The following is a 12,451-nucleotide window of genomic DNA, read 5'->3' on the forward strand; positions in this document are numbered from 1 at the left end:
TTGCGGTGGCTGCGGCTGAGCCCGGGCACAGCCGACGGGAGGGAGCGCTGGAGCAAACCTGACCGCCGGCGTGCAGTCGCTGGCCACTCACTCGCTCTGAAGCTCTCTGAGCTCAGGATTGGGATTTTCAAGATTGAATGTGGGGAGCAGCAGGGTGGGTGCGTACTTCTGTCTGTCTAGCTTTGGACATTGGGCATGAGTGAGTGAGAGGTGTCCCAGCTGCAGGGACAAGAGCAGTTGTCTCCTGTTCAACTGTGCTGGACAGAGCAGGAGCTCCATGAACATGGATAATAAGCTTTATGTGCTTTCTATCAAGGTGCTCTAAAGATGCAGCAAGATCTGTGGGGAAGGCACCTGCTCCTTCTGCTTTCCCACTCCCAAGCTGATGCTTGGACTCCTGTTTCCCCACTCCCATGGGAGGATGGTCCTTTGCTCCCTAGGCAAGTGCTTGGTTGTCACTCCTTAGCTGGGGCTGGAACTGTTAAGCCCTCTTGCCTGTTCCTCATGCTGCCTGTGCTCTGCAAGCCCAGCAATAGCACCTTCTTTCAGGAATCTACTGGTGGCTGCCACCGTCCCCCCGCCTTGCCCCTGTCCGCACTCTGTCCATCCCACTGTGGTGGGAATCCTGTGACAGCCTCTGCCCCAAGAGCTCTGACTTGAGATGCTAGGTGCAGGAGCAAGTGCAATAGGGGCCCTACTTCAAAAAGATGTGTCTTCCCTGATCACTGGCTTGATATCTTCCCAAATGCCTCCTGGTGCAAATGGGTATTCAGGGAAGATTTGAATAAGGATAGGGAGGAGGCCTGACAGCTCCATCTGGGCCTCCATCAACTGTTCACCATTGGTGTACAGAGTTTATATGCTGCTGCAGCATTGTCCTTGTTATCCTTCTAATGGCTCTGGTTCTTGCTCTGCCTGTTTATTTTTACTCCATTGTTGAATTTATTGCTCCCGAACTCTTTACTCTCGTTGGCTCCTGATAAATTACTGACTCTTATTAGCCTTAAATTACTTCCTCTTAACTACCTTTAATTATTTGCTGCCATCATATCTTGGTGCCACATCCTCTTAATTAGTGTTGCCATACTAGCAGACACTCTTCTGTGCCTTTGTTGAATCCATTAGCTTTGCTTTTGGCTTGCTCGTTCCATTTTCTCATCTTTCCCTACTCCTCCTTCCCCATCTCCTTGTGTCTTGCATGGATACTATGGAGTATCCTCCCCATCCTTTCTTGTGAGCCCTAATGATCTTACTGCAACCCTCCTGCCTTGTCTTGTGCCCCCAGATCCCTGTTGTCTCATTCTTTCACAGCCTGCATCAAAGCTGCCTTTCTTGGGGACAGGAGAGTGTTGGTCAATTTGTTTTTGCTCTGTCTTCTCTCTTGGCTTTTATGCATGCTGTCAGTCCTCTGTCTGTCCATCCAGTTTCCCCCATCACACTTATTTCTTGCTTTGATAGTGGTTTTGTTTTTTTCTCTGCTGGTGTCCCTAATACTTTGGTGGGATATACTTTGCAACTTTCTCCACCCCCTTGCTGACAAATTTCATCTCAAGACCTGTTTTTTTGCTCAAGACTATTGCTGATGGCTCTTTGGTGACTATTGAGCAGCTCCCAAGAGCCTCTGTCTTGTATTCAGTCCACCATGTTTTGCTCTGGTACTTGCTCACCATAGAGTCATACAATTGGTAGGGTTGGAAGGGACCTTAAAGATCATCTAGTGCCAACCGCTCTGTCATTGGCAGGAACAACTTCCACTAGACCAAGTTGCTCAAAGACCCATCCAGCTTGGCCTTTTCTGCGTCTCCTGCTCAGACTCCTCCTTGGAGCACTGTTCCTGTGCTTGGGCAGTCAAATCCTGCCTCTCCTGGTGCCTCTGAGTGCTCCACCTCTATGGAGCTTAGGCTTACCAATTTGTTACAGCATTCAGTATCTGTCGCCAGTCGATGTTGTGCTCTGTGTGCTGCTGTTCCCAGACTCACATCCATTTCCAGCCTCCCCATTGCATCCATCTTCTCCCGTGTCTGTTTTCCAACTTGTGCAAATCCTACGAGCTGAAGTTGCCTTTGTAGCACCACCAACACATTTCCTTTTGTGTTGGATACTTACAAAGTGTTGGCTGTGGAAAAGGCAAATTGAAACTTAGGAGACTAGAAGAGGAAGGGTAAGTGATAAAACCTAGAAACAGACAAACCTTGCTGATGTGCCTAGAATTAACCTGTTCTACCATCTTAGTCTCCTCTTCAAATGCCTCTGTTCATAACTCATTGCTGAAATGTCAAGTGCCTGCTTCTCTCCCTTATGTGCAGGTCCCAGCACCCATACAGACCAGCAGCCCTTTTGCCTTTCTGTTCACTGATGCTGTAGGCTGGCACAGCCTGCAGCTCACCCTCCTGCCTACCCTGCACATGGGGCTTTAACTAGATCAGTCAATCTGACTTGCTTTGCATCCTACCTGACAGCACGGGGGCCAGGAATTGCCTTGGTGTTGCCCTTTCTTTCCCAAAACTGGACCATGAAGATTTCCAGCCATTGTCTGTGTTTACCCAGAAGTGTTTTCTTTGCTATGCCATATCTTTGTGGTCTAAGTCATGGCACTATATGATGCAGTTGATGGAGACTGGTGAGGCCAGGAGTTTTTGCTGGAATCAGGGATCTTCCGTGGTGCAATTCTTGTTCAAGAGCCTCACTCCTCTCAGCCAGCACTGTCAGTTCTCAGGATCTCTCTGCTTGCTCCAAGCATTCTACAAGATTGCGGGAATAATCCTGTCTCTGATTTAAGTCATTAGTTTAACTAATATTGTATCTCTTTATTGTAAAAGTGTTCTTTGAGGTTGATTCATGGGGAGTGGGTGGAGATAAAATGAACTCTGGTTTTGCAGGTGAAACTCCATTCCTTTAAAACAAAATACTTGTAATGTTAAAAAAAAATAAACCCACTTAAAACAAACCTCTACTTCTTCCTGTGGGGAGACTGTCTCCCACAGAAAGTTGTATTTTATCCCCCCCTCTTTTTTTTAAAGTAAGGTATTCCCTGCATGTCCGTATCTGCCTGTCTTCAGTCTTCCTCTTAATAAAGAGCTAACATCTTGGGTCACCAGGATGTACCCTGGTGGCTTGTCCCTTCAGAACATATCAGGTGTATGACATAAGGTATAGAAAGGCTGTGATATCTCTGAGTGGGGGACACAGCTGTTTGATTTTCCTTACCTAGTGCAGTGGCAGCTGCCAGCTCCTGTTACATCTCACAGGGCCTCTTGCACAATGCATTTTTACCTAACAATAAATCTTAGCAGGCTCTCGAGACACTCATGCAGAAATCACTCTCTCTGTGAAGAAATGTGTCTGAGAGCTAGTGTGGTGCCCAGCTCTCCCTATGTTATCCCAGCCACATCCCAGGAGACTGCTGCTGCCCAGGGACATCCCAGTGGGCTGCTGTGGAGGGAATGGCACAGCCCCCCTCTGCCCAACAATGCCATCCTCTGCCAGGGCTGACAGAGACCTTACAGACTGCAACAAGCCCCGAAAGAGCCTCCTTAGGCGTGGTTCCTGACTGTCATGTCCTTATCAAAAAGCCATGGGGAGATCTATGTTAGGCCTTTTCTCTTGCTAAATAGAAGTTCAGCTTCCAAGTCTGTCAGCCCAGCTGGAAACTATTCCGAGTAGAGATGCCTTAGGGGGTAGGCAGCGTAGAGAAACATTGCAGCTCTTACAATCATCCTTGTATCCCGTTTCTAGTAGCACCATCCTCTTTTGGCGTACAACCTGATAGCACCTTGGCAGTACCCATACTGGTGGGGGAGGAATTCCTGCTCTGCTCTTGCAAGGGTCACAACTGCAGCACTCTCACTATGATTTCAGTGTTCTCCAGTTGTGTTAAAGACGGCCTTTTGCTTTTTCTCCACAAGATATGCTAGCTGGTGTTGCTGTGGGATTTATGGTGCTGAAAAAATCTCCCGGAACAGTTAATTAGGGGTGAGATAAGAAAGGGTTTATTTTACCAAGGCTAAAGATGTTACAAGACGCGCGCAGGCCGTGCCTGAGATGTTACATTTTATAATACTATCCATCCAATCTCAGATGTGTCCACCCTGTGGCCTTTACTCTGGTCCGCCCCGGGTCCACCCCCTGAGAAATGGGTCTGGGGGTTTTGGGGACCCTCTCTTCATCCCATCTTCACAATCATCAGAGCACAAAGTTACCCAGTTTTTGACCATGTTCTGTGGTTTAGGCCCTGATATGCTGTTCTGCCAACAATCTAGGCCTTGCCTTGACAAAAGACTAAACATTTCTGCTAGATTCAGGGGTAGGACTGATATAGGGAACATAGAATGGGGTAAGAGGGTTAAGGAATGTGTAAACAAGGGTGCTACAGGGAAAGGGATGCTGCTTTTAGAGTCTACTTCCACTACTTATAAAACTTACAAGGCTTACAAGTATTAGAAAAATGAAAAAACATTAGGGGCTTTAGGCATCACTGGAAAAGAAGGCCACCAAACAGATTTGGAAATACCTGGTAATTTTGATTGTACAGTACACAGTGGCCTTGAAAAAAACCTGGAGCATCAGTCTAGGGTGCCCATTTCCACAGATGCCTCATGCCCTGTGGCTGGTTGGGGTGAGGATGGACTCAGATTGATCACTGAGCTGCAAATGTGAAGACTGGGCTGATGGGTGAATTTACTGAAAAAAAATCTGTGCTTGGCTGCAGCCCAATGCCTCTGTGCCTTGGCATGCTCTGCGCTGGGATGGGTGAGGAGCAGGAGGGGCAGGCGTAGGGGGATATGCCTTGGCACCATGGCAATGCAAGCGGCATGCCTGCACTGACAGAAGCAGGTCGGAGGTGATGTGAACCTGGGAGCTCTTGGTGGCATGGCTCGGCTTGCTCTCTCCTGCACTGCCAGGCTGGAGCCCTGGCTCTCCCTGCTGCTGTGCTCCTGTTTCTCATTTTCCTTGTCGCTTTTCTTTGCTTTCTGGTGAGCTAAAACTTGTTTTGGAGCAGGGGGGACAGTGGTGCAAGTGAAAGAGATCCTCAGCAGTAGGGAAAGAAGAGGGTTTTTCTTAAAACCTTCTCTTGCTTTTCCCTTTCCCTTTCCCTTTCCCTTTCCCTTTCCCTTTCCCTTTCCCTTTCCCTTTCCCTTTCCCTTTCCCTTTCCCTTTCCCTTTCCCTTTCCCTTTCCCTTTCCCTTTCCCTTTCCCTTTCCCGCTCTCAGAGGAGCAGCAAAGCACTTCCTGTGTTCCAAGACCACGCCAAAGCTTGCCTGGGATGCTGGCACCAGGAACACGCTCTCAGACCCCAAAGTGCTCTCTTGTGATCCCACTTGCAAAACTGTCCGTGCAAATGTGTGTGTGCAAGTACATGGGGAGGACTGGGGACAGGGATAGAGGTCTGCGTGATGGGGATTGAGTTCGGTGTTAATCATCATAACATCGTATTACTCTCCTTGTGTCTCTATTGCAGAGATTTTGGAAGAGCGACTCTCTGGGTGCCATCAGAAGACATGCAAATGCATGTAGAGCCAGCTCATGCACCCAGCAGGGAACAAGCCCTCCCTTAAGGAAGGAGTGGGTGGGCCTGCTAGTTGTCCGGGCCTGAGAGGTAGGAAACACCCGAACATCAGTCCTGGCTCCAGAAGTAGGCAACAGAACTGTGTTGGTAATTGCAAACTGTGTGGAGATTTTTGACAGCCCTACCCCACACCAGTTCATTCCTGTCTGGAAGGAAAGAGATGGCTTTTTGTGCAGTGGAGAAAGGGGAGCTGTGATGTCGTCTCCATTTCAATCCGCATCCAGTTTACAGCATGAAGAGTGGCACTGGCACAGTTGACCTGGGGGGGATGAGAATCCTTAAACCCATGCTTGACATTTCTTTATACATCAGCTGTCACCTCTGTGACAAGGATGTAGTAAGGGAGTCCTCTCATAGGGGAAACCACAGATACCAGGGGTAGCTCAGTACTGGGCAGAGCGGGGGGCACGAGAGCTCTGCAGGTCCTCTCTCTCTCCAAGGGAAAGGCTCTGAGGTACTGGGTGTCAGCAGCACTCTCTCCCTCAGGCACTGGGCCCTTGGGCTTGTCTGCATCCCTTGGCAGACATCCCGGTGACTACTCCAGTGCAGTCCCCATGTCAGTCGCACACAAGTTCTCGTAGCGTGTCTTGTGCTGGTGTGTCGAGGGGTTCAATAACAGGTTTGCTCTGGGTTGTTTAATGTTGTGGTTGTTTGGCCTGGTGGCAAGCTGCCAGCCTCTGGTTGGAAAAAAAGTCTTGTTCCCCTGAAGACAGTTTCTCTGAACAGAGTGTCCTGCCCTTAGGGAAAGATCTGTTTCCACCAAGGAGGGCTTGACACCGATACCCCCCGGGTTTCAAGCACTGGTGCCAGCGCCACTTCTGCAGGACAGGGAACATCAGAAAGTGATGGGAATGGATGCCAGCCCTGGCTCCTCCAGGGTTGAGGCACTAGATTTTGCCCCATCCTTCCTCATGCCCTCTCCCACTGATCACCACCTCCTTGGTTCTGCCAGGTATTGCATGGCCTCAGCAACTCTTCCCACGGGCTTTTTTTTTAACGGGTTATCTTTAACCTTGACCCCTTCACTGTCTCAGTGAAGTTTGATCCCATGGACAATTTCTGGATCCTATTAAGAGAGACAAGCCCTGCAGCTCCAGGATGGATGAGCAGCAGCATAGGGAGGAAGGTAACGGGAGGAGAAAGCTGGCTACCGTGCTGCAGTCACCTTCTTCCCAAATTGTATGGTGAGGGAGTTGTGCTGGAGATTGTTTGGTCCATCAAGGCAAAGTGACGTTGGCTCGAGGAGCCCTGGAGCCTGCTGGATCTGGGTGATGGTTTGAGATCTGGTTCTGATATTGTGAAATCCTGAGAGAGCCTTGTGGCTTCTTGGGGAGGCGAAGGGAGGTGAGGGTTTTTGACTGGCTGTAGAAAGGTGTGGAGAGCCTTCCTTGTGTTTCTGAGAGGTTACAGCAAGTGCAGAGGGTGAGAAAAGCTAGTCAGTTGGTGAGACAAAGCTATAATTAAAGACTTCTAACCTCCTTGCCTGACCTAATTTCTCTTAAATCGAACTTCAAATCTGTTTGCCTTTTCCTTACCCAAGGATAAATGCAAAGTAATGCAATTAGGTTGAAAAAACAAATGGTAGAAAAGTGATCAGTGATAAGAATCTGATTTCATCTCCTGTAAAATTGTGGTCTTTCTGCTGCTTCCTCTCTCTGGCAAAACCTCAGTTGCCAAGGGGACCTTTGCTTCGCCTATTCATTCAAAAATATAATTTCTCTTTAATTTTAACACCCAAAACCTCCAGCCTAGCAAACGCTTAGTGTACACAAAGCTTGCCCCAAACAAACCAGGACAAATTCCCCACCACTGTAATTATCCTCCAACACTATTTCTTGCTCTCAAATAGCCAGGATATGCTTGCAAGGAGACTGTGGCTCCCCGGAGCCCTGAGGCCTCGTACGGGGTTGCTCTGGCTGCTTTTCCCACAGCAAAACTTTCCTTTCTTACTCAGGAAAGTGTTCCATTTTAAGTGTGAGCACATGGCTTCCTGAGCAGAGAGGGCTCACCTCTGCCTGTGGAGAGTGGAGGTGAGCTGGCACACAGCTGGCACACAGCTCTCCTCAGTGCCCGCATGTGGAGGCTTGTCCAGAGTCTGCCCAAGCTGTACCTACAAGAGCAATTGCTGCCTGCGAGGGTTACACACCTGATGGGGATTGCTGAGTCTCCTTAGTGTACCTACATATGCTAAAAAACCATGGCACTGGGGCCTCAGCTTCACATTCACTAAATGAACAGGGTCCTTCTCTGGGGGCTTTAGGAGGGAGAGGGAAGAGGCTGTGTGAGCACAGCAGATGAATCACTTGAGTCCTGCCTCTGCTCAGTGTCCAAATTAGCTTTCCATGCGCAGATGAGAGTTATTTTAATCACTGATTTCATGCATCTGGTTGCGCGAGGGAGACTTTCCATCATGCTCTACTGCAGATGTTCATAGGGATTATCCTTGGTTTAGACCCACGGATAATAAAAATCAGTGGGATATGCCTTTCACTATCTGCATGTGGAAAGGGAAATGAGACACAGCTTTGTCCAAGGATATTGCAGTTTGCTTCTAAGGCCATTTTGGCACTTAGAAAGTGCTCTTGGTTTTTGTTTCCTTTTATTCCCATTAAACAACACTTTCAGTTTTGGAAAATATTCAACCTGACACTTCAATATTTTTAAAGTAGCGTAAGTAACTACAGTTTGTTCTGGTTAAGGCAGCATTGCTGAATTCCAGCCATTTGTGGATGTATGTGGGTTGCTAAAAATAGCCTGTTGCTGTGGGTTGGCCCTCGTGGGCAGCTCAGCCTCCCCCCACAAGTAACTTGCTTGTTCCTCACAGCCAGATGGGTAAGAGAATTGAAAGGATAGAAGTAAGGAAACTAATGGGTTGAGATGACAGTTTAATACGTAAAGCAAAAGCTGTTCACACATGCAAACCTGAACAAGGAATTAATTCTCTGCTCTCCATGGGCAGGCAGGTGTTCAGCCCTCTCCGGGAAATCAGGGATCCATCATGTATAATGGTGATTTGGGAAGACAAATACCATAATTCTGAATATTCCCCCTCTTCCTCCTTTTCCCCCCAGCTTTTATTGCCGAGCACAACACTGTAACGTGTGGGATACTCATCCCTTTGGTGAGTTGGGGTCAGCTGTCCTGGATGTGTCCCCTCACAACATCCGATGCACCCCCAGCCCACTCATGGGTGGGGCCGCCTGAGAAGCAGAAAAGCCCTTAATGCACTGCTCAGCAGTAACTAAAACATTAATGCTTTATCAACACTGTTTTGGTCACAAATCCAAAACAAGCACCATATGAGTTGCTATGAAAAAAATTAACTCCATCCCAGTCAAAACCTGTGCACCTGTTATTTCCAGTGAGGAGGCTGAGTCAGAACTTTTATCCTGGTATTCTGTTGCAAAAAAATAATGGGTGGACAATATTTTATTAAACTGACTGTTGTAACTGCAAAAAATGAGGACACTCTTTCGGGAACAGAGTCTTTCTTTGGTTTTTGGCTTAGGCATGAAAACTGGTTTTTTTTCCACTGGTACCAATTAGTTTAATGAAAGACATAGGTTTGCAATTGTGCACTCATAGCAGGTGACTACCTCTGTACTACTAGGGCTACAACAAGGTGGGAATTATAAAAGCAACACCTAAAGAGGAGGAGTCCTGCAAGTATAGAGTGAGTGTATAAACCAGGTCAAAGAAATGAACAAATTAACCTGTCAAATTCAATAACTCAACATGTAATCCAAAGTTCAACTTTGTATAGGCTTTTATTGCTTGCTCAGGACCAACTGCTCCAGTACTCTGCTGATGTTTGGGTTTCTTTTGGGTGTGAGTGTTAGCATTGTTATTTCAGAGAAGTAATGAAACTTCAAAAAGTGGACTTTGAGTTTACACTGTTTGTGCTTGGGAATTTGAAAATTTTTAATGGCATTTGTCTTTATCACCTAGACAGAGTGTGTGTGTGAGAGAGAGAGAGTGAGAGGCAGATTTTTACATATCTACATCATCATGAATTTCAAAGGGCTTTACAAATCTTACTCTTCCAAAATCAACTAAAATACCGTGCTTTGCATATGATTATATGAAGCTCATTAGTAAGGATACTAATGAGCCTCTACACACCCGAGGCAGATAAATGAGGTTCCAGAGTAAAATGATTTGCTTAAGGTCAGACTCCTGTAAGTTGACAACAGAGCTGGAAATAGAAACCATTGTTTCCCAGTCCCTTGTACCATATTTTCCCACGAATGGAATGTGTCGTGGTTTTTTTATTTTTTTATTTTTAAGATGAAAACGCTGCTGTTTGTTCATGCTGTTTCATTTCTTGTGTTTTCAATGTAATCTTCACAAATGCAAATGTCCTTACCTAGAGCTATATAAGGCCTTCATTAAAGCCTCTCCACAATACCAGTCTTCATGCAATTGTATAAAGCAGAAAGGGTAGCCCAATTTAACAATTCCCACGCCTCATAAGATGATTGGCCTAGTTTCTTTAAAGTGGGTTTAAGCCATAGCCCCCAGTGTGATTTAACACGGAAGCCACACTATTAATTGTCTATCTTTGGCCATTAAGGTAGTGAGGCACTGGAAAGTGAGGCAAACAGTGTCTGTCTTTCATGCACTAATACCCAATTTTGCACATTTTTTATCTTTATTTTCAGTCTACAATGGAGCACACTGACCTTCTTCCTCCCTTCTGCTTTGAGGAGCTGTAATTGGGAGGGGAATGAGTGCAGTGAGGTGCAGAAATGGTGCTGCACAAGAGAATTTCTGGTATCGGTGTCATGGTTCCTCCCTGAGCATGAGCAACCTCTGAAATACCCCATGCCCACATCCCAAAGAGAAACTGGAGATAGTGTTCCCACCCCTGGAATGGAGACATTCATTGTTAGAGAGATGCCTAGAAACTCCCATTTACACCATTCAGAGGGTACTGCACCCCCATGATAGTGTGCTTTATCTGTGAAGGGTGAAATCTCCTCTGTGCTCTTGCCCTTCTCTCCCCTAAAGTGGGGTGTTTTCTTCCCTGCTGTGTGCACAACATGCCTTTTCCTCACTTCCTTGTTATTGGTGGAGCAGAACAGCTGTTGGCCTTGTCAACAATTTGGAGTAAGGCCAGTGAAAGGGGTTTTGGTAATTATAGGCTTGCAGGAAGACTTGTGGCCCAGAAAAAAAAAGATATATACACACACATACATATATGTATACACATATATATGCATATATACATATACATGTGAGAGAGAAATCAGGGGAGAGAGCCTGCCAACAAATCTACCATGTGAGTGCGTGTGTGTACCCTTTGGCAGGGCACATGTGACTTTCTGCCTGCACATTTTATACTTTTTCTACACATTCTTCTTGTACTGATCCCACTTTAGACTTGAATATCTGGGGATGCAAAATCATTCCCTGGGATGGTGGTGCTGAGGAAACCATTAGTACCTACAGTCATGGTTTACCCGTGTCCAGACTTTGCAGCACATGTGACAGGAATCGTCCATCCCTGGGTAGATGTTGTTTTCTCCACCAGTTCTAAAGCCAGTGAGGGTAATGCTGGCAAGTGGTGTGGGGTAAAAAAAAGCCAACAGTTTACTTGTTGTATAAACAAAACAGATGAACATACGTTCTCCTACTTATCTCAGCAGGGCTGAATCAAATGATGGTCACAGAGTTCAAACACCTCATGTTGATTAAAATCAGGGGGGGTTTGTAGGTTATCTGAAAACAGACTACTTTTTCAATGCTCTGAGACAATAGCAATAAAGGCTGCAAAACTGTGTTCTTCTTTTGGCAGTAGCCCACTGTAAACAGTGAGGTACTGGGCTTAATGAGGCAATTCTGTACCATCACTTTTAATAACTGAATGTTTGTCTCCCGGCTATTCAGGTGGGCTATTACTGGTATTTAATATTACTGGCAATGTTGTTAGATATTCTGTGCCAGTGCTGGCAAAGAGCAAGGCGATTCTTCCAGATAACAGCCTTACAATACTATTTTTCTGGATTTAGCTGAGAAAAGGTCCAGGCAAAGCCGCTGCACACTTGTATTTAGCTTTGCCTTTTTCTTGCAAACTTTATTTCAAACACTGAAAGAGTTAAATGAAATAATTACAGGTGAAGCATGTTGATTCTAGCTTCTGTTATAGCAAACACAAAAATGTATTGACCTAAAAGGTAAATGTTGATTGAAGTAAAAAACTGACGTCAGTATGAACTCCAAAGCATTTCGTATCTTGATGTTTGGCATGGGAACACCATACTATATATATAGTGTGAAATACTTAGGTTTGTTTTAATTAGATGTGTGATAAACTAGTGATTGTGGTTCTCATTTCAGGTGTAACAATTTGCAGCACGACTAATTCTGCTGAAAACCCCAAAATTGTCAGCAACCATCTGGAGGGCTGAGCAAACGGTCAAATAACATTGATGGGCTTTTCAGAGAAAGGTCTTTATGCTCTGCTTAGTCTGCCCAAATTCTCAGGGTGATTTTTTTCTGACCAGTATGTTCTGTACCAATATTTCCTGCTCACCCAGAAATCTGCTAATGCAGATCAGTTTGTGGTGGAAGATGTAGGTACTTGGTCCCAGTACCATGCCTCCCTCCCCTGTAGATGTGCTGGTGCTGGTTTGGGATTCTCTCCCTCCTCTTGCCCAGGCAGGCCCCTTATGCAGGGTACCCCACCATCATCCACTTTTCTTTGTGTAAACTAGAGGACCTAAACTCATATTTTTCTCTGTCCCCTGTTTTGCACAGGACTGAGTTATCTCCTGAGAATTCAGCAGCTCTGGGAAAGCTGATCTGCTGATGAGCAGCAAGGTTAAGTCCTGTTAAAGCATCATGGCTGGCTCAGAGACATCCACCAGTGTGCTAACTGGTGGG

The sequence above is a fragment of the Chiroxiphia lanceolata genome, chromosome 2 (genome assembly GCF_009829145.1).
Source record: "Chiroxiphia lanceolata isolate bChiLan1 chromosome 2, bChiLan1.pri, whole genome shotgun sequence".
In the NCBI taxonomy this organism is placed as follows: domain Eukaryota; kingdom Metazoa; phylum Chordata; class Aves; order Passeriformes; family Pipridae; genus Chiroxiphia; species Chiroxiphia lanceolata.